This window comes from Anomaloglossus baeobatrachus, unplaced genomic scaffold (genome assembly GCF_048569485.1).
Source record: "Anomaloglossus baeobatrachus isolate aAnoBae1 unplaced genomic scaffold, aAnoBae1.hap1 Scaffold_154, whole genome shotgun sequence".
In the NCBI taxonomy this organism is placed as follows: domain Eukaryota; kingdom Metazoa; phylum Chordata; class Amphibia; order Anura; family Aromobatidae; genus Anomaloglossus; species Anomaloglossus baeobatrachus.
The window spans coordinates 454,562-478,370 of record NW_027441924.1 but is presented as its reverse complement, the minus strand read 5'-3'; the positions used below and the strand labels follow the sequence as shown (position 1 = coordinate 478,370).

Below are 23,809 nucleotides of genomic sequence, written 5' to 3'. Positions count from 1 at the left end.
TTAACAGTACACGCCGTGATTGGCTCTAGTGTCACTGAGACGTATCAGTGTCAGTACTGCTTCCATAGTACAAGATACCCCTTATCCTCTGCCATAGTCTGCAGCAGAGACTTTGCACAGTGGACCCTGACTGTCTGATATCCCTTTGGTTTTTATAATCAGACAGCCCCCGTAACAGGCGCAATGCCAAACGATATGTTTGGCATAAAAGCAACACAGCTCATCACCCTGAACACACCATCCCCACTGTCAAATGGGGTTGCAACATCATGGTCTGGGCCAGCTTTTCTTCAGCAGGGACAGGGAAGATGGTTAAAATTGATGGGAAGATGGATGGAGCCAAATACAGGACCATTCTTGAAGAAAATCTGTTGGAGTCTGCAAAAGACCTGAGACTGGGACGGAGATTTGTCTTTCAAGAAGACAATGATCCCAAACATAAAGCAAAATATACAATGGAATGGTTCACAAATAAACATATCCAGGTGTTAAAATGGCCAAGTCACAGCCCAGACCTGAACCCAATCGAGAATCTGTGGAAAGAGCTGAAAACTGCTGTTCACAAACGCTCTTCATCCAACCTCACTCAGCTCCAGCTGTTTACAAAGAATGGGCGAGAATTTCAGCCTCTCCATGTGCAAAACTGATAGAGACATACCCCAAGTAACTGCAGCTGTAATCGCAGCAAAAGGTGGCGCTACAAAGTATTAACTTAAAGGGGATGAATAATATTGCACGCCCCAATTTTCAGTTATTTATTATAAAAGTTTAAAATATGCAATTAATATCGGTCACCTTCACAATTGTGTCCCACTTGTTGATTCTTCACCCCATAACATTAACATTTTTCTCTTTATGTTTGAAGCCTGAAATGTGGGAAAAGGTTGAAAAATTCAAAGGGGCTGAATACTTTTGCCATGCGCTGTATATGTTAACATAACAGGTGCACTAAATACATTAATTAGACAGGAGGTGCACAAAATATAATTTCAGTGTAACATATCACATTAATGCGGATTATTAATGGTGGACACAGATTTATTCATGTTTTATTATTTAATGTCAATTACAGATAAAAGTAATGAACTAGTGGAATTATCATCATTGTTTTTATATCAGTTTTAATAATAATATGATAAGAATAATAATAATCTTTATTTTTATAGCGCCAACATATTCTGCAGCGCTTTACAATTCTGGAGGATCATATACAAACAAGTAAGAGTTATAGAAAATACAATATTTAAATGGAAAAAAGACAACCCTGCTCGTGAGAGCTTACAATCTACAATGAGATGGGGGGGGGCAAGGTACAAGTGCTTATTTACAATGACAATCCAGCCATATCAAGAAAATGGGGGATAGATAATGGGTTCCTGGACCAGTTGGCCAGGGCCTTGAGATGCATTTGGGTGCCATGGAGTTTGACGTGGGGTTATTTTCTGAGACGTTGTGGGAGGATTAGGTGAAATTAGTTTGGCTAGGGAGTGTGATAGGCCGCCCTAAAAAGATGCGTTTTTAGGGTGCGTCTGAAGCTGAGTAAGTTGTGATTCGTCCTAACTTCTTGGAGTAGAGCGTTCCAGAGGTTTGGTGCAGCTCTGAAGAAGTCTTGGATTTGGGAGTGGGAGGTTCGAATTAGTGTGGATGTTAGTCGAAAGTCTTTTGCAGAGCGTAGCGACTGGGTGTGGTGATAGACAGAGAGGAGGGTGGAGATGTAGGGGGGTGCTGCACTGTGGAGAGCTTTGTGGTGATAGACAGAGAGGAGGGTGGCGATGTAGGGGGTGCCGCACTGTGGAGAGCTTTGTGGTGATAGACAGAGAGGAGGGTGGAGATGTAGGGGGGTGCCGCACTGTGAAGAGCTTTGTGGTGATAGACAGAGAGGAGGGTGGCGATGTAGGGGGGAGCCGTACTGTGGAGAGCTTTGTGGTGATAGACAGAGAGGAGGGTGGAGATGTAGGGGGGTGCCGCACTGTGGAGAGCTTTGTGGTGATAGACAGAGAGGAGGGTGGAGATGTAGGGGGGTGACGCACTGTGGAGAGCTTTGTGGTGATAGACAGAGAGGAGGGTGGCGATGTAGGGGGGTGCCGCACTGTGAAGAGCTTTGTGGTGATAGACAGAGAGGAGGGTGGAGATGTAGGGGGGAGCCGTACTGTGGAGAGCTTTGTGGGTGAGAACAGTTTTGACATGGTTATTTCTCCATATGTATTTACTCAGGTGGTGTATGTATAGGCATTAGAGAAAGTATTTTTTCATTGTACTATTGCTATCCATAAACACGTTCTGGAAATTAAAAGGTTAAATTGAAATGTGTTACACTGAAATTACGTTTTGTGCACCTCCTGTCTAATTAATGTATAGATAGAGATAGGAACTTTTTCTTTTTTATATAGGTGATTAGCAAAATATTTACCCGCTAGGAGTCTGATTGTTCTAACAGGAGAGACTCCAAAATGGTTACTGGTTCTTTCTCTTGAGTTGTATTGACGATTTCATTACTCTCAGACTTCTAATGGCTCCTCTTTAAAAGCAATTTTCTGCGGAAAGGATGGACATCTGTTATAGCTGTGAACGTGTCTAAGGTTTTGGAAGGAGAGAATGTCAGACCTTTAAAGAAAAAGCTGATCTGAGGTGCATGGAAAGGTTTACTACCTGGAGATGGGCTTCCAGTCTAATCTTCTGAAGACAGGTCGCTACAACATGGTATTTATGTCTCCCAACTGATCTTGTTGTAATCACATCAGTTCGTCTGTCCTTATTCTGATGTCAATTTTAGATGATCCACTTTCAAGAGAAAAAGTGACGCTATGGATGAACTTCTAGATGGGGGGGTGTTGCCATCAGAAGACCTTATGAGTTTCATAGTTATTGAGATCTCTTTGAAATGTTTTTTTGTTTTTATGGAACTTATTTCCTTTCCCCAGTTTTCAAAAATGTACCCTCATGACACTTCCACTATTTGGCTGCCGGCCATGTGACTTACCCTTATGACGCTTCCACTGATAATCGGTTGCTGGCCACTAGCAGGTCTACGTATACCAAACCAATTCCCTTTTTTTGACACAACCCTTTAACAAAGAAAGGGTGAAACCAGACTTTTCAATTGGAACAGTGGCAAAAATCATTGAATTTAACATTATCTAACACTTCCTGCGCCACGTTGCAAGAAACTTACTTTAAGGTGCTTTCACGCTGGTATTTTACTCCTCAAAAGCTACACAAAATGTCCGTATCTAACTCTCCTTCGTACTGGAGAGAGTGTGGAGAAAATGGGTCTATTTTGCATATTTTTTGGAGTTGTCCAGCTTTAAAAAAGATGTGGGAAGATGTGTGTGATCTAATAAATAAAGTTACATCACAGTTTCATTCTCTCCCCCCAACTGGCACTATTGTTAATTGGTATAGAAGAGTTTAAAGACCCATGCAGACACATAATTTGCTATATTCTACTCGTGATAAAACATCTTATTGCTTCAAAATGGAGACAGGTAGAGGCACCTTCCATAATAGAAATAATTGAATGGATATCATCACATAATTCATACGAGTATAGTTTTGCATTGAAAGAAAAGAACTCTTTGAGATACAAATTGAGATGGTCTTTATGGGCGGAAACATTTATGCCTAGTCTGCATATAACTTAGCCTCCTGACATGTAATGATTATTATTTCTCATGTATATTATTGTTTTTGTTGTTCCAAGTACGTTGGTGACAAAACGTTTGATGGTAATACTTTTGAAGCATTGGCCATAAAGGCGACACTTAACTGTTGGTTTTTCCTTTTTTCCTTTATGTCTATTCCTGTTTTCCCTTTCCCTAATTCCTCCCTTATTCCTTGTATTTCTTTTTTTAATATGTTAATAAAAAAAATGCAAACCAAAAAAAAAAAAAAAAAAGGGTGAAACGCTCGTTAGGGTGCGGTGAAACACAACTATCACTCTGCCTTACATGATAAGTGTTACTAAAGGGATTATTACTATGGCCCCATATAGATTAGGGATATCTCCCTGTTCTTTGCTGCAATGTATGGTTATATCTACATCTATGGACTCTTTACATTAGTATTATTGTACGCTCCTCTCTATTTCTCCTGGATACTCTATACATACTCTAATACTTAGTGGATACTTATACACATATGTCTCCATAACTTTAGTATTACTGCTGTATATGTTGCACGCTGCTTCTACCTTTCCTTCATTTATTGTGGGTGTATATATGTGCATATTATGATGGGTCTATATAGCTTTGTCCCATGGTAGACATTATTACTCTGATGTTTGCCTGTCCCCATCTCTTCTTCCTTCAGACCTTGTCTTACACGCTAACCTTTGTATGTTATACCTGTATTCCATGTATTTATACCTCCTGAGATATTTCTTCTGCCTCCTTTTCCTTTGGAGACTTCAACCTGCAACGGTCGTTACAAAAGTGTAAAGAAAAAAATCATTGTGTGAAAGAAATTGTGTTTAACCCCTTCACCGCTATTTTTTTTTTTTGCTCCCCTTCTTCCGAGAGCCGGAACTTTTTCATTTTTCTGTCAATCTTGCCATATAAGGGGTTATTTTTTGCGGGACAAGTTCTATTTTTAAATGAAACCGTAAGTTTTACCATATAATGTACTGTAAAGCAGCAAAAATCTCCAAGTGCAAAAAACTTGAGATTGCGAATAAACTATCCCAAAAACAATCATGCAGTGTTCACTATATGGTAAAACTGATGTGTCGGTGTGATGCCTCAGGTCGGTACGAGTTTGTAGACACCAAACATGTATAGGTTTATTTTTATCTTAGGGGTTAAAAAAACTTCAGACATTTGTCACAAAAAAGGCGCACTTCTTGCGCCATTTTCCATGATCCATAGCATTCTCATTTTTCGGGATCTATGGCTCAGTGACGGCTTATTTTTTGCATCTTGAGCTTATGTTTTTAACGGTACCATTTTTGCGCCGAAGCGCAGTTTTGATCACATTTTGTGCAAAATTTGCGCAAATGTAATTTTGTCGTTTAGAATTATTTTGCCGCTACACCGCTTACCGATCAGATTAATTGATTTTATATTTTGATAGATCGGTCGTTTCTGAACGCGGCGATACCAAATATGTGTATGTTTTTATTTTTTTAACCCTTTAACTTTCAATGGGGCGAATGGGGGTGATTAGAATTTTTAGGTTTTTTGGGGGTGATTAGAATTTTTAGGTTTTTGTTATTTATTTTTAATTTTTTAAAACTTTTTTTATTTTACTAGTCCCCCTAGAAGACTGTAAAGATCAGCTGTCTGAGCGCTGATTGTTTCTTGTAGATCAGAGCAGCATTGCTCTGATCTGCACAAAAGCTGCTCTCCCCTCTGCCGGCTGTAAGAGGAACTGATCCATGATAGCTACAGGAGTCATCACATGACCCTGTGCTACCATGGCAACCATCGGATCCACGTGGTCACATTACGTGACTTCTAATGGCGCCGTGTATGTGAATGTTTACCATGGCAAGCATATACAGCGCGCTGTAAGGGGTTAACAGGCATAACAGGGTAGCGAATCCACTCGTGCCTCATACCCGCACATGTCAGCTGTTCAAATCAGCTGACATGTGCAGCGATCGCTGCCAGTGGCAGATAGCAGAGATGAACCTGACTTCATCTATCTCTACCCAGTACATCATATGTCGTGAAAAGGTTAAATGTGATCTAAAATAAAACCCTGAGGAGATAAAGGCCGCACTTTTTATACATCTGTGGGGAACAATCCGACCCTTCCTGAATCCCTACATCTAGATGGGTGAGAAATGGATCTCATCAGGTATTACGAGACTCAGCCACCCATTGTCCAATAATGATTTCTGCTCGTTTCAGCAATTAGAAGAATTTATCCTCCTCATAGATGTTGTCATCAATATATTCAGGTCTGATCCTGTATGAAGTTTTTATTACACAAGATAGAATTAAAGAACTAGAACTGCGGTCAGACATGATGCGGAGCACAAAATCTAATTCACGGAGAATGTCTGGGGAGATTTCTGGACTTTATAAAGTGGCTCTAGCCAAATATGTGGAAAATTATCCACTTTTATTATGTGTAAATGGGAAAGGGACATTGAACTGTTACTGACGATCAATGGACAAGGATCCTTGAAGGGGTCAGATCTATATCCCTAGTGGACATTGTAGACCAGGGGTCTCAAACTCTGCTGGGTGTATGGGCCGCACAGAGGAAAAAAAATATTTGGGGGGGGGCGCATTCTGTGCAGGACAAAGTGACATTTTTATTGGTACCATATATATATATATATATATATATATATATATATATATATATTTTATTTTTTTTTACACAGCTTGGGATCACTGATTTTGATTTTGAACATTTTCACTTGTTCATTATAGCAAACGTGCACATTCTTTGTTTAAATGTAAACTTTTTTTTTTTTTTTTTTTACATTTTATTCCTTTCTTGTAACTAATAGCCTTACAATTAGCACTATATAGAAATTTTGACCAACATCTTTTAGTAATGTTCCCCATATTGTTGTAACGTGCCCATCCTTGTCCCCTTGTAGTATTGTGCCCCATCCCACAGTAATGTGCCCATCCTTGTCCCCTTGTAGTATTGTACCCCATCCTCGTCCCGATCCCACAGTAATGTGCTCATCCTTGTCCCCATCCTATAGTAATGTTCCCAATCTATAGTAATAATGTCCATCCTTGTCCCCATCTTATAGTAATGTTCCCCATCCTTATCCCCTTGTAGCAATGTCCCCATCCTATAGTACTGTCCCAATTCTATAGTAATGAGCCCATCCTTTAGTAATGTCCCCAGCATTATCCCTATTCTATAGTAATGTTTCCCATCCTAGTCCCCTTGTAGTAATGTCCCTATCCTACAGTAATGTGGCCACCTTTTCCCCATCCTATAGTCATGTGCCCATCCTAGTCCCTATCCTATAGTACTGTGCCCATCCTAATCCCTATCCTATAGTAATGTCCCCAGACTTGTCCCCATTATATAGTCATGTGCCCATCCTAGTCCCTATCCTATAGTACTGTGCCCACCTTGTCCCCATCCTATAGTCATGTGCCCATCCTAGTCCCTATCCTATAGTACTGTGCCCATCCTAGTCCCTATCCTATCGTAATGTCCCCATCCTTGTAATGTCCCCATCCTATAGTAATGTCCCCAGCCTTATCCCCATCTCATAGTAATGTGCGCACTGTGTCCCCATCCTGTAGTAATGGGTCAGCAGCTCCACTCACCTTCCACAGACGCTGGAGTGAAGCTGAGGGGAGTGGTCTGCGGCCCCAGATCCACAGTGATTGGACAGATCGGTCACAAGGCCGGTCTCTCCAATCAGAGCTGGGGGCGGGTGAAACACAGGTCACCCAGCTCCAGCCAATGATCAGGGCTACAGCTGCGCTGATCTTGGCTGGATTTCAATGTTTCAGCGATTTTCAATGGCTGAAACATTAGTGGCTGTGATTGGCTGAGCGGCGTTCGTCAGCCAATCACAGCCTCCGTAGATCCGGGGAGGAGACACCACCCCTCCAGAGGTCCTCTCCTCCCCGAATCTAAGGTATTTGCAGCCACTAGCCACCGGGGCTGCGATTTCGCCGTGACATACTGGGTACGTCATGGGTCCTTAAGTACCAGGGAGCCATAACGTGCCCAGTACGTCATAGGTCGCTAAGGGGTTAATGTCCAACACACACACACACACACCATTCTTCTCACCTGTCCCGCGCTGCCTCATCTCTGCTTCGTGCGGCCCCCAGGCCCGTGCCCCCGGTCACTATCGCGGCCGGTGCAGTGCCACTGTCAGTGATTTATGTCAGATGATTGTATTGTCGGCGCCAGAGCGCAGCACCAGCAACAAATTCATCTGACATAAAGCACAGACAGTGGCTGCGGCCCCTGCACCTGCCGCGACAGTGACCAGGGGCACGGGCCTGGGGGCCGCACGAAGCAGCCTGAGGGGCCGCATGCGGCCCGCGGGCCGCGTGTTTGAGACCCCTGTTGTAGACTGTCAGAACTATAACTCATCCATAGTGGATATATGACCCTCTGTTCCTTCACAAGGTCGGCATACGTACAGAGGCCAAAAGGTGGGAAGTGCTGAGCGGAAGCTGCGGATCTTATACACAGGCTACGGAGTATAATTACTTATTTGGAGTAAATTATTACAATTGTAAAATCATAATAAGCAGGTTTGGTCGGAGACACCAAAGTTTTATATAAGGGAATATAGAAGAACTTACACTGGACATGCATCGCCCCATGGGGCAGGTGTGTTTAACCTACTCGTTGCCGGGTCAGGGGTGCAGATCCTCTGTGTCATCACGGGGTGGCCTGGTCCGGTTCCATTTCCCCGAGGCGTACAGAAAGGGAGGGTGGTAGGAAGGATGGAGGTGGTAGTTGGTGGATGAGGATGGGGATGACGGGTGAGGAAAGTCTCTAGATGATCGTGATGCCACCTGCGGTACGCGGCCAGGGAAGGGCCGCCACTGCGAGTGCTGCTCTCCAGGGCTGATGGTCAGGGTCGCAGCCAGGATGGTGTTGCTGCCCGCAGGTGGAGCGGGATTACCCCGGGAAAATTATGGCGAACAGGGACGGTGGTGGTGGTAGTCCCCGATGGCGCCGCAGCGTTTAGTGCCGGAAAAATGAGAGGCAGAGGCAGGGGCTTCGGTTCCAGATATTTTACTCACAGTTCGTCTTAGTGCTGCCCCAGAGTACAGGTCCCTGCCACAATGGGCTCCAGCCGATTCTGGATCTGTAGAAGGTCGATATACCAGTGTCACAGCCGATGAGCCCTTCCTCCTTTGATGCACTAAGTATCGGATCCCCATGGCGTGAAGCACTTCAGGATCCCGGTGTCAGTTAAGTGTCCCGTCCTGTATGCTGATAGTGCGGTAGCGATGTGGAGCTAGCCGAAGACTTCGGGCCCGGATCCTATTTGCTATTTGGCTCCAGGAAAATGAGACAGCTCTGGTGGCTTTCAAGCCAGTTCCCGTGACCCTTGCAGAATTGATAGATAAATTAAAGTATATCTGCCCTGGGGTCTGTACCCCGAAGAGTCTGTCCTGTGGAAGCAGCCACCTGCTTCACTCCAGCGACCGTGTGTAGACTCTTTGGCTCACGGAGCTGCTGTCCAGCACGTCCGCTCAGCTCTGTGTCTGCAGCTACACTCACCATTGCGTGTGTTGTCGGTTCAGGAAGCTGATGCCCCCAGCCGCGGCCACCGGCTGGTTCACTGCTCTCACTAGGTCAACCTGTTTCCCTCCCGTGTGCTCCTAACTTCCCCTGATGGCTGCCTATCCCTGACCCTGGGTCCTTGTTCAGTGGATCAGGGGAGCCCCTGGTGCAGTGGCGTCCTATAAACCCAACCGATGTAGTGACCCCCTACTTTGACCCGACTCTGGCCCACTCCCCATTGGGGAGAGCAACCTACCGTGTAAGTGTGTGTTTTTGTGGTGTAACTGGCATCGACCTTCGTTAGACCCAATATAGGTACTACACTCAAAGTAAGGTGCAGTATCCTGTGGTGCCTGAAGCCACAGGGGCGCCACAAACACACATGGGAAAACTGCGTTAAGACATTTATTGTTTCTTACACATAAATTGATAACATTTAGATGGATTCAGATGACCCTCTGACAAAACGTGATTAACAAAGTCATTACTACAGGATAGTATGAGAAGGGGATTTATTCTAAAAGAAAAGCAGGAGCCAAAAATGAGGGAATCTGGGCCCCGGGGCTGGAGACTTTGGGCTTCCAGCGTGTCAGTACGAGGCGGGGTCTTTGTCCCTGGAGCTTCTCTACTCAGTATAATAAGACTCACTGATCTTATTCATACAAAAAAAGTCTGAGTAACAGAAACTGCCTAAATATGAGGAGCTTGTCTGATCTATAAGTCATTGTATAAAGACTATGGAGACAGCGCTATTCTTCTGCATAACATATGTGATGTCGCTGTACCCCTAATATTTTTGTACATGTCGTCTCTGTATAATCTTACACAAGCATTACGGATTGGGAAACTGTGGAAATGGAAGAGGGGCATTTTACTGTAATTTTTGTTAAAAAAAAAAATCATTAATATAATACTTCATCCCACCATTTTTGTTGTGCACTCTAAATAAAATTTGGATTAAAAAAAGAATTTAAAATCATAGAAAATGTAATCAAGGACATTGTGTGGAGAAATAAACAGCCGAGGAAAGGAAAGAAAAGGACAAAGAGGTCATATTATCTAAATATTGTTCAGACATGGAGATTGTGCGCTGAAAGTAACTGTAATGAATGGCAGATCGCTGAGTTTGGGAGTTAGGAAGAAGAGGGAGGAGGAATGTTGGGTATTTTGGGGGGAAGGTTACTATACATATGTACATAAAGTGAATATATAAATATATAACAATGAGAAATGCACAATGCACATGGAATATTGCTTTGTATTTTATTTTTAGAAAACAGACGTCTATTAGTAACTGTATATAATTCTAATGTAACTTCTAGCGTAATTTCCCTTTTTTCTTTACTTTCTTGTCTTTACATTGTCTCTTCTGTGTTTTCTTCTTCAGTTTGCCATATATACTGCTGCTCACCATTATTGGCACCTTTTCATTTTTTTCATACACTGCACAATATCTTTAGAAATAAATGGAATTGTACTAAAGTTATATCCTCAGGATTTTTTAATTAGTGGTCCAAAAAGTAATGCAACAATAAAACATTGTCACTTACATGTTGGAATTTCAAAGAAGAAACAGAATAAACAGCATGTGCAACAATAAAAGCCCCTAATTAATACTTGGTTACACCCCTAATTGATACTTGGTTACACCCCTAATTAATACTTGGTTATACCCCTAATTAATACTTTGTTGCACCCCTAATTAATACTTGGTTACACCCCTAATTAATACTTGGTTGCACCCCTAATTAATACTTGGTTGCACACCCTTTGGCATTGATGAGCCTCCAAACGTTCCTTGTAGCCATCTATAAGCTTCTTGCACCTCTCCTCTGGTATTTTCTCGCACTCTTCCCTTATAGTTTGGCCAAGCTCTTGAATGTTTGCAGGGTTCTTTCTCCCAATGGCGAATTTCAGCTCACCCCAAAGATTTTCAATGGGATTGAGGTCAGGACTCATTGCTGGCCATTTTAAAAGTCTATTTTTTCTTTTTCAACCATTCCTGTATACTTTTGAATATGTGCTGTTTGGTCATTGTCTTGCTGGAGGACCCAAGTTTTCTTACAGTCAGTAGCACATTTTGCTCTAAAATTTCTTGATAATTCTCTGAGTTCATGATTCCTGTGATACGGTCAAGGCCTCCAGTACTAGACGCAGCAAAGCAACCCCATAGCATTATGGATCCTCCACCATGCTTAGAGGTTGTTAGGGTGTTATTTTCCTTAAAAGCTTCATTGCACCATCTACAAACAAACTGTTGCTTTGCAATGCCTAAAAGGTCTATTTTTGTATCATATGTCCACAGAACATTTTCCCGGAAGGAGTGCAGTTTCTCAATATACTTTTGGCAAAGATCAGTCTTTCCTTTTTATGTTTTTTCTTCAGCAATGGTTCCTTCCTTGGCTTTGCCCAAAAAGCTCTGCTTGGTTTAGTATGTGGCGTATGGTACTTGTTGAAACCATTATCCCAGAATGTTCCAAGTTGTCCTTCAGGTCTTTGAATGTTTGACAAGGTGGTTTTTCCTCTATTTGCACCAACCTTCAAATACATCTCTTGTAAATTTTCCTCTCTTCCCCATGCCCAGGGAGGCTCTTGATGGTTTCATGCTTGGCAATCTTCTTAATAACATTGCACACTGTTGAAACTGGGATACCAAGGTCTTTGGAGATGGCCTTACACCCTTTGGAAGTCTTGTGTTTGCAATTAATAGCAGTTTTGATGTCCTCAGACAGCTCCTTTGTCTTCACCATTGTGAGAAAAGAACAGGGCCTAATATGTGGCTTTTTAAAATACTAAAGTCATTATTCATTGGCTAATTCATGTCACACGGGCACTGACAATTTATCACAGGTGATTCTCATTTGAAATTTACCACATGTGAGTCAAAATGTGTTTCCATACTAAGTTAATGTAAAGGGTGCCAATACCAGTGTAACAACAGCTTTATGTTTTTTAACTTTTCCTTCCCATTGTTTTATGTTTTAAATTTTTGTTTATCATGTGCTCTTTTGTATTTAACATGAATGCTCTATAAAAAAAAAACTGTTTTACTTGATTCAGTTTTTTCAGGAGATATTCCACATTATATCATGTACTTAAACTTCATGGGTTCCAATAACGATGAACAAGACTGTATAGGATTTCTCCCGATGTGAATTTTTTTTAGTGGTCACCAAATTATAAATTTCAAGTAAAACATTTCTCACCTTCTAGGTATGATAATGGCTCCAACCCTTGTTTGTTTTCTGATGTTTAAAATGATGCACTTGTGTGTAAAGTATTTCCTTCATTCTAATCACAAGGGTTTCTCCCCTGTGTGATTTCTATGGTGTTTAGCAAGATGTGATTGACGTGCAATACATTTCTCACATTCTGAACATGAAAATGGCTTCACCTGTGTGTGATTTCTAGGATGTATAACAAGACTTGCTTTATTTACAAAATATTTCCCGCATTCTGAACATGAAAAGGGTTTCTCCCCTGTGTGAATTCTTTTGTGTTTAACAAGAGTTGATTGAACTGCAAAACGTTTCCCACATTCTGAACATGAAAAGGGTTTCTCCCCTGTGTGAATTCTTTTGTGTTTAGCAAGATTTGATTGAACTGCAAAACATTTCCCACATTCTGAACATAAAAAAGGCTTCACTCCTGTGTGAGTCCTCTGATGTTTAACAAGACATGATTTATTTGAAAAAAATATCCCGCATTCTGGACATGAAAAGGGTTTCTCCCCTGTGTGAATTCTTTTGTGTTTAGCAAGACTTGAATTACCTGAAAAACATTGCCCACATTTTGAACATGAAAAAGGCTTCTCCCCTGTGTGAGTTCTATGATGTAAAACAAGACTTGATTTACGTACAAAACATCTCCCACATTCTGAACATGAAAAAGGTTTTTCACCTGTGTGAGTTCTCTGATGCATAACAAGATTGGATTTACGATCAAAACATGTCCCACATTCTGCACATGAAAAAGGCTTCTCCCCTGTGTGAATTCTCTGGTGTCTAACAAGATGTGATTTTTGGTTAAAACATTTCCCACATTCGGAACATGAATATGGCTTCTCCCCTGTGTGAGTTCTCTGATGTGTAACAAAGTGCAATTTATGTGTAAAACATTTCCCACATTCTGAGCATGAATAGGGCTTCTCCCCTGTGTGAGTTCTGTGGAACATAACTGACTCTGAAGAAAATCTTTTCTCTCCTGTGTGAATTTTTTTATGGATTTTTCCATATTCTGAAGTTGAAAATGACTTCTTTGCTGTCAGAGCACTTTGATTTGTAATGCCTCTTTTGTGACTTTTATTATTCTTAATAGACTGTGATAAACCAAAAGATTGGACTTGTTTAAAAGAATCAGATGATAGATCTTTGCTGTGAAGGGATGATGGTATATCTGGAATAGTAGCATTCATTTCAGTTATATCTTGTGTGATATCAAGATCATCTGATTTAAAAATTGAAGATGTCAGTTGTGCCTCTAATCTCCTACAGTAATCTGCCAAGAATAAAAAATATTTTTAATAATATATTCAAATTTAACGATATAATGTATAAAATAGCTTGTAACATGTTTACCGGCATCCCCGCATACTTACCTTTCCAGCCGTCCAATGGTGGCTTCCATGTCCCCAGTCCCTGCTACCATCTTCCAGGATGTGAACGGCAAATTAAGAGGCTAAAATTTAACTTTTAATCCTATTACATTAAAAACCCAGACTGGGTACACATAACCAATAGCTCCCTAGTATTCTGACATCTCTGACAATACCAAATGTTGTTAAATATGGTGACTAAGGAGCCAATAAATGTATAACAAAATAATCAAAAAAACACAAACAATAATTGAGTAGATTATTTAACCCAAGGGGACAGTGGTCCACTAGATGAGTACTAAAAAATAATCAAACAAACTCAATATACACAAATAAAGAGCTATATATTGGTCCATGGATGTGCACATGCCAGGCAGGTATCCTGGGATATGCTTAAGGCATCCGTGCACCTCTTAAAGTGTACCCTAACCTGGAAGTGCCTCTCAACTTATGTTCAAGAGGCACTAGGTATTTAAGGCATCCTTCCCCTATGGGAGGTCCCTGGGCAACATAGTCTATCCTTAGATACATGTTGCTAGTTGGCAGTTCCTGTTCCATTTGCTGGTTCTTATGCTGTGTGTGCATATATGTGTCTGTATCCTAGTATCCGCTGTGACCAGGAAACCTGCTGCATCTATCTATACTAGGTGTGCCTGCCGTATCTGCTGCACCTGTCTTATCAGCTGTATCCACTGCACCTGCTTATACTAGCCATCAAATCTTCACCCAACCACATCAGTGACTGTCAGAATCCAATCCATGACCCTTGGGGTCAGCTGCTGCAGTACCAGGACTCCCTAGAGTAGCACCTGGCATCCACCTTCCAAAACAAGCCTATCCTCACCATCAAAGGCTCTAGTGAAGCTGAGGTAGCCGCTTAGAAATGCCCCTCCTGGTTGAGACGTTGCTGCGGCCCAATGGGCACACTCCCGTAAGCACTGGCAAGCATAACAGTTTGCTCAGGCGATGGATCCCACTGGCTCCAGAACTCCAAAGCTCACAGGTATGCAGCAAGAGATTGTCCATCAATGGGAACAAAACCGAATCCTGATCTACTTGCAGTCAGTGGATATCCGCTTGCAAGCCTTCCGTCCAGCACAAACCTATCCTCACCATCAGTGAAGACAAGGTAGTCACTTAGTTATGCCCTTTCTGGTTGATCTAGTGCTGTGGCCCAGCGGGTCCACTCCCACGAGCATAGCATAGCTAAAGAAATTACAATTTCTATAAATTGTAATTATTTACTAAAACAAAAAGGTCTACAATCTAACAGTAGATCTCAAAGCAGGAACCAGTAGACCATGATGTTCAACCCTCTTTGTACATTTTGCCTCCTGTATATTGGAATAATAAGTCATCAAATAATATTTTCTAAGACAAAATTATACCAAACAGCTACTACGTCAGTGGAGAAATGGAGGGTTTCCACAATGGTTGTAGCTGAAAGACTCTTGATTATAAATAGATATGATTTCATAATCCAATCCAGCAAAATCCCAAAGCCAAATATCCTCGATGCTTCTCAGCCTTGCAGTGTATCCAGACACTGTTACTATCCACATGTATGGCATTGCCACAGGGAAGAACCCACATAAACATTTACAGTTTGCGTATTTCATGGAGCACAAGCTGGGCACTATGTGTTGGGCACTAAAATGGCAGATTTGCAATGTTCACTCTACAACATCCACTCCATGCTAATTTTCAGAGAATGCCTGTGGGGTCAAAATAGTCATTTACATTGAAGCAGAATACGGTAAATACTATTTACTGACTATATGTTGTGGTGTCACTATTTGTTTTAAGAGCATCCAAATGCAATGTTTGATCACTTCTAATTCTTTTACATTTTTGGTGAATTTCAGTTTTTTTTTTTTTAAATAAACAGAAAACAAATCAACCTCACATTACATCTAAGAAAAAGTAGAATATGCCACAGAAAAAAGGTCTCAGAAACACTGGGATCATTTACTTTCTGCCTCTCGGACTCCACAATGGACGGCTCCAGTACAAGTTCTTATATAATGGACATTTGTAGAATTGAGAGAAAATATCTTTCAGGTTCTTGAAGGTAAAAATATCAGAACTTTATGTGTTAATTACTTTCCTTTTTTCACTAATTACATTGTGGAAATCCTGTGGATGGGCTGCCCGGCCTCCATGTACCCACTGTGGGATAATCCTAACCTCCAAACCAAAAAGAAAACCCCCTAAAATTACAATTTTAATAGTTTCATTTTAAAACAGATAATCCCCACAAATAAACAAAACACACAAAAGGGACAATAGATCCCCAATAATTGATACTTGGCCACTAAAGGAGGGGTTCTTGTGAGTCCACCAATTATGTGGCAACTGAACAAGAGAAAAATAGCCTATGTGGCCTAAGTAAGGCGACCAATTGTCCAATTTAAAACCAATTAGCATAAATGCCCATAATCAATATCTGATAAAGGTATAGTTACGTATCAATCATTTGGCAGTGCAACAGGGGTGTGGCCAAGTATTCACCTAGTCTGGCCCTACCTGGCCGCGGAGGTCGGCACCCTGTAACCAAACGCAATGGCGCCCCCACTCAACGAGGACTCACCCTTCTTTCCCTCCGCTGTTCTCAAGTGCAGCTGGGCTGGGAAAGGGGGAGTGCGGGGAAGTTGCACTGCATAATACTTAGTAACCAAACAGACACGCACAGTACATTTAGGCAATAAATTATGTTGGAATGGTGTTATAGATGGACCATGTAACTATACAATATACCTCAAGGGACAGTAACATTCACCATAAATACAATGTCGAGTGCTCCAAATCCAAAGCAAGGTAAAGCTCCAATTATATCCATGAAGTGTTGTGTTACCCAGACATGCATATAGAGTGTAAAAAGACCATTATTATGCCAACCAATCCTCCGTGAACACAGCAGGATCCTCCTGTAGAGCACTTAAAGGGGGAGGCCACTAGTTATCCACAATTCTCAGTAACACTCAGAGATGTATTTAAACCCAATTGATCTGTAAGGCAATAAAACAGTCACACTTCACAATCCAAGGGTCTGACAGTACAATATGCCCATATAGTATATGGCATCAAGAGGGTAATAAGGAGAAAAATACTTCACAGAAGATAATATGCAGACACTTCATGGAAGGTAAATAGAATTGGAGCAACCAATGAGGATATACAAGGCATGGTCCAAGTAATCACATTAGGTATTAAACGTTCTCATAATTATCATAGTGATACTTAGCTTCCTTTACAAGTCTAAGCGGAGGTCCAATGACCCATCGTCCTGATTGACATCCCACACCAAGGCCCGACGCGTTTCTCCCCGATCAAGATTCCCACCGGGGTTCATCAGGGGCACCCTTATAGGGCAAGGACCACCGGCCGCAATCTGCCAAGTGATCAAAAACTTGTAGTCACCATACTAGATGGCGCAATCAATCTTTATTCAACTGGTGAACACGACACCAAACTAAGAATCTAGGAGGTCACCAGCATCATTACCCTCCGCTTTCTCTTAGGGGTCCACCATACAGATAAGATTTTTCTTCCCATTATTTTCTAAGTTGTCTGCACATTCTACGTACACTGTCATTTGGCTTTGCAGATTAGAGATCTGGGCAGCTAAGGCTAGGTTCACACACTGCGTTTTTTTGACGCTACGTTTTTGTGGCAAAAACCACACAAAAACGCACCCGCGGCAAAAAAACGCGTCAAAAAATGCACACGTTTTGCCGCGATTTGGTGCGTTTTTTTGCTGCGTTTTTGCTCACTGCGTCTTTATGCGTTTTTTATCAGTGAACAATGCAATTAAAGATTGTTGAAAAAAAAAAAAGGTCTGATGTCATTTCCTTCTTCAATATGTTCTTCATTCTCCACTAGTGTATTGCAATAGAGCAGCCAGCTGCAGAACTACAAGGCTCAGCATGCTCCATACAGGACTGTATGCTGGAGGGAGAGGCAGAGGGAGCAGAACTACAAGGCTCAGCATACTCCATCCAATAGTGTATGCAGGAGAGCAGACAGCAGCTGCAGAACTACAAGGCTCAGTATCCTCCATCCAGGACTGAATGCAGGAGTTTTTTGCCCCTCAAAAAAATTACGTGGGCTTTGCCATATTTTTGTATGCTAGCCAGGTACAGCAGGCAAGTACAGGCTGCCCCCAACCCCAGCTGCCTATTTGTACCCGGCTGGGAACCAAAAATATAGGGAAGCCCTTTTTTTTATATTTCATGAATTTCATGAAATAATTAAAAAAAAATATGACGTGGGCTTCGCCCAATTTTTGAGTCCAGCCGGGTACAACTAGGCAGCTGGGGATTGGAATCCACAGTGCAGGGTGCCCATGCTTTCTGGGCACCCCCGCTGTGAATTGCAGTCCCGCAGCCACCCCAGAAAATGGCGCTTTCATAGAAGCGCCATCTTCTGGCGCTGTATCCAACTCTTCCAGCTGCCCTGATGCCGGGTGGCTCGCTGGGTAATAATGGAGTTAGGGCTAGCTGTATATTATCAGCTGGCCCTAAGCCCGAAATTCATGGTGTCACGCCAATATTAGACATGGCCACCATGAATTTCTAGTAAAGATAAAAAAAAAAACACAACACAGAAAAATATTTTTATTAGAAATAAAACACAACACAATTAGTGACTCCATCTTTATTGAAATAAAGAACCCCCCTCCGCAGTAATCCTGGGTCAGGGTCTCGCGCCGTCCAATCCGGATCCAATATCATCTGATGGGTTTGCTGGAAGGCAAAGCGATCAGATGATGTGTCAGGTTCTAGGGGCTGAAGCACATCACACATCAGCTGATTGTATAAACAGCTTTTATACAATCAGCTGATGCATCGGTGCAAAAAAAAATAAAAAAATACTCACTTATGTGCTGATTACCGGCAGCTCCTGGAGCGGAGTCTGATCCCGTCCGATCGCTGCAGGAGCTGCCGGTAATCAGGGATGAAGTCTCCTGACGCATCCGCTGATAGGTTAAACCAGCCGGGCGCCCGCGTCACCGCGATACTTACGATCAGCTGATGCGTCAGGTGACTGCATCAGGTGATCCATCGCCAGGTCCTGCATCTATCGGAGGTGTCCCGGCCGTCTGCACACAGCTGGAGCGGCGATACCGTGAGATGAGATGGGAGCGAGCATGGCACCGGGACCCTGCAGACAGGTGAGTATGACTTTTTTTTTCTTTTTTCTACTGCTCACTTTTGCTTTCGCAGCCGCTTCCACCTCCCGCCCGAACATGGCGCCGCACGGCAGCATACATGCACAGGACTGGAGGTGGACGCGACGGTGACGGTACCGGGAGGATTCACGCTTCTGTGTTTACTGACAGAAGGAATCCTCTTCCTGTACATGTCACTTTACTTCCCACCTCCTGCGTTTATAGCTGCATTTTTGGTCTTAGAAACGCACCAAAACGCACCAAAACGCAGCTATTTGCGTTTCTCATTGCGTCTTTCAACATCCCATTGCACTCAATGGATGAAAAGCGCAGTGAAAAACGCGGGAATAATTGACATGCTGCGTTTTTGTGGCACCACAAAAACGCAGATGAAAAAAAACGCTGTGTGCAGACAGCAAAAATGAAAACTCATAGACTTTGCTGGGGAAGCAAAGTCATGCAGTTTTCTGAGCAAAAATGCACCCGAAACCTGCGCAAAAACGCCGCGAAAAACGCACTGTGTGAACTTACCCTAAGGGTCAATATCTTCTAATTTCAGAGGATAGGATGGATCCTACCTGTGAGATCCGGCTGATACAGATCTCACTCCAAGGGCGTCCAATGCTCAAAATAATGGGGACAGTTTTGGGTGGAGGAGCATGTGGTGGTCTAGCAGCAGAATGGTGACCATTTGACATGGCCGGACTACAACCCTGATAAAGCAGCCACAGCCGATGACTGAGAAGAATCTGTGACTTCTCTGCATTTAGTGGTCACTACTCACCTGGGCGGTTATCTGTAGGAATCTCCTCTTTACTCCGCTCATCACCCCTCACATATGTCTCTGTAGTATTAATATGGGTCAGATCTTCCCCCTGAAACAAATATTGTAAAAGTCACAGACAGATGGAGAAGTCCCATCTATGATCAGCTCTAATCCTGCCATCTCCACCGCTCTCATTACACAAGTATAACACATATAATACTGGAGGATAAAACAAGACTGAGCACAAGACCTTCACAGCCGTCTACACATCATAGGGAGATTTCATGGCACCTTCTCTCCATCTACCTGATGATCCTGAGGAACATCGGGATCTTCTTGTTTACAGTCCTGTGGGAGAAGAGGACGGGGACATCTCTCTGGTGTTGTCCTCTTACTAAATAGAACTGGGGAGACACATACAGGGACTGAATTCATTCCTTACATACAGATAATTATAGGCCGTGTGTATTTAGTCCTGTCTATTACCTGGTGATGTGAGGGGCTGGGGAACCTCCATCATGACGTCCTTGTACAGGTCTTTGTGTCCTTCTAAATACTCCCACTCCTCCATGGAGAAATAGACGGTGACGTCCTGACACCTTATAGGAACCTGACACATACAATGATACCGTCACCCCCGATCCCTTCATAGCGTTACTGTACAATGTCCCAGCATTCCCAGCAGTGTCACCTCTCCAGTCAGCAGCTCAATCATCTTGTAGGTGAGTTCTAGGATCTTCTGGTCATTGATGTCCTCATGTATCGGGGGGTGAGGTGGAGGCCCCGTGATTGGGCTCAGGGGTCTTCCCCATCCCTCAGACACAGGGGCCTGACAGCGCTCACTAGAGGTCTTCTTCACTACTGTGTAATCCTGGTTATGGAGAGACGCAGTAATAAATCTCACTCCAGACATTTCCAGAGTCCTCACCTCTCCAGTTCTGTCCATCTGTTATTCCCATAGATAAGAATGGTGTAATGTGACGTCATCAGAATCTCTAACCTCTCCAGTAAGCCGGAAGAGGATCTCTAGGGTGAGGTGTAATATCCTCTCCGCCATCTTGTCCCTGTCCATATCCATCCTTCACGGGGCAATCAGGAAAATTCTCTTTTATAGAAGATCTCTACTGAGAGGATTCGATATTTTAGGGACCTGAATGGAGAGAAGATGACGATATAACATGCTTTATCCTTCAAGCCACACATCCAAGCCCTCTTCACCTCCTGCAGACTACAACTCAAAAATATCTCCCGAATCCGTGTTTTCCTTAACCAAGAATCAGCAAAAACATTAGTACATGCCCTCATCATCTCCCGCCTCGACTACTGCAACCTCCTGCTCTCTGACCTCCCTTCCAACACTCTTGCAACCCTCCAATCTATCCTAAACATTGCGGCCTGCTTAATCCACCGCTCCCCTCGCTACTCCCCAGCCTTGCCACTATGCCAATCCCTTCACTGGCTTCCCATCGCCCAACGACTCCAGTTCAAAACATTAACCATGACATACAAAGCCATCCACAACCTGTCTCCTCCTTACATCTGTGACCTAGTCTCCCGGTATCTACCTGCACGCAACCGCAGATCCTCACAAGATCTCCTTCTCTACTCTCTTATCTCCTCTTTCTACAATCGCGTACAAGATTTCTCCCGTGCCTCCCCCATACTCTGGAATGCTCTACCTCAGCATATCAGACTCTCCCCTACCGTGGAAAGCTTCAAGAGGAACCTGAAGACCCATCTATTTCAACAAGCCTACAACCTACAATAACCCTCAGTCCAGTACACCACTGTGCAACCAGCACTGTCCTCACCTATTGTACCATCACCCATTCCCTGTAGACTGTGAGCCCTCATGGGCTGGGTCCTCTCTCCTTCTATACCAGTCTGTTTTGTACTGTTAATGATTGTTGTAGGTATACCCTCTTTCACTTGTAAAGCGCCATGGAATAAATGGCGCTATAATAATAAAAATAATAATAACATCTTAAAGAATCCGCTGTAATAATACAATTACTAGAGATAATAAGGGGAAACATATAATGAGAACATTCTAGGGGAACATTATACTATGTGGGGGCAGAAAGGGACAGAAGACCGAGGGCAGAAAGGGGCCGAGGACTGAGGGCAGAAAGGGGCCGAGGACCGAGGGCAGAAAGGAGCCGAGGACCGAGGGCAGAAAGGGGCCGAGGACTGAGGGCAGAAAGGGGCCGAGGGCAGAAAGAGGCCGAGGACTGAGGGCAGACGGGTTTCCTCACTTCCGGCCTCTCATAGTTGGGGCGTCTGTATCTATCAGAGGAAAAGGAACAAAAACCTCACAATTCATAGAAATCAGCGAGAGAAAAACACCAAGAAAGTCTCAGAGCTGAAGGGGTTAATGCCGCCTGCCCCAGTAATGGGGAATCTCCACACACCTCCACCTGCAGAGCCGCACACTAGATATATAATACCCTGCACCTACCTCCACCTGCAGAGCCGCACACTAGATATATAATACCCTGCACCTACCTCCACCTGCAGAGCCGCACACTAGATATATAATACCCTGCACCTACCTCCACCTGCAGAGCCGCACACTAGATATATAATGCCCTGCACCTACCTCCACCTGCAGAGCCGCACACTAGATATATAATACCCTGCACCTACCTCCACCTGCAGAGCCGCACACTAGATATATAATAACCTGCACCTACCTCCACCTGCAGAGCCGCACACTAGATATATAATACCCTGCACCTACCTCCACCTGCAGAGCCGCACACTAGATATATAATACCCTGCACCTACCTCCACCTGCAGAGCCGCACACTAGATATATAATACCCTGCACCTACCTCCACCTGCAGAGCCGCACACTAGATATATAATACCCTGCACCTACCTCCACCTGCAGAGCCGCACACTAGATATATAATACCCTGCACCTACCTCCACCTGCAGAGCCGCACACTAGATATATAATACCCTGCACCTACCTCCACCTGCAGAGCCGCACACTAGATATATAATACCCTGCACCTACCTCCACCTGCAGAGCCGCACACTAGATATATAATACCCTGCACCTACCTCCACCTGCAGAGCCGCACACTAGATATATAATACCCTGCACCTACCTCCACCTGCAGAGCCGCACACTAGATATATAATACCCTGCACCTACCTCCTCCTGCAGAGCCGCACACTAGATATATAATACCCTGCACCTACCTCCTCCTGCAGAGCCGCACACTAGATATATAATACCCTGCACCTACCTCCACCTGCAGAGCCGCACACTAGATATATAAGACCCTGCACCTACCTCCACCTGCAGAGCCGCACACTAGATATATAATACCCTGCACCTACCTCCACCTGCAGAGCCGCACACTAGATATATAATACCCTGCACCTACCTCCTCCTGCAGAGCCGCACACTAGATATATAATACCCTGCACCTACCTCCACCTGCAGAGCCGCACACTAGATATATAATACCCTGCACCTACCTCCACCTGCAGAGCCGCACACTAGATATATAATACCCTGCACCTACCTCCACCTGCAGAGCCGCACACTAGATATATAATACCCTGCACCTACCTCCACCTGCAGAGCCGCACACTAGATATATAATACCCTGCACCTACCTCCACCTGCAGAGCCGCACACTAGATATATAATACCCTGCACCTACCTCCACCTGCAGAGCCGCACACTAGATATATAATACCCTGCACCTACCTCCACCTGCAGAGCCGCACACTAGATATATAATACCCTGCACCTACCTCCACCTGCAGAGCCGCACACTAGATATATAATACCCTGCACCTACCTCCACCTGCAGAGCCGCACACTAGATATATAATACCCTGCACCTACCTCCACCTGCAGAGCCGCACACTAGATATATAATACCCTGCACCTACCTCCACCTGCAGAGCCGCACACTAGATATATAATACCCTGCACCTACCTCCACCTGCAGAGCCGCACACTAGATATATAATACCCTGCACCTACCTCCACCTGCAGAGCCGCACACTAGATATATAATACCCTGCACCTACCTCCACCTGCAGAGCCGCACACTAGATATATAATACCCTGCAG

The 23,809-nt window shown here is 43.6% G+C and overlaps 1 pseudogene; it reads right to left on the bottom strand.

Annotated features, from left to right (window-relative positions):
* Nucleotides 1–20,890, bottom strand: part of LOC142260656 (uncharacterized) — an 86,770-nt pseudogene extending 65,880 nt beyond the window's left edge.
* Nucleotides 20,891–23,809: the final 2,919 nt, after the last annotated feature.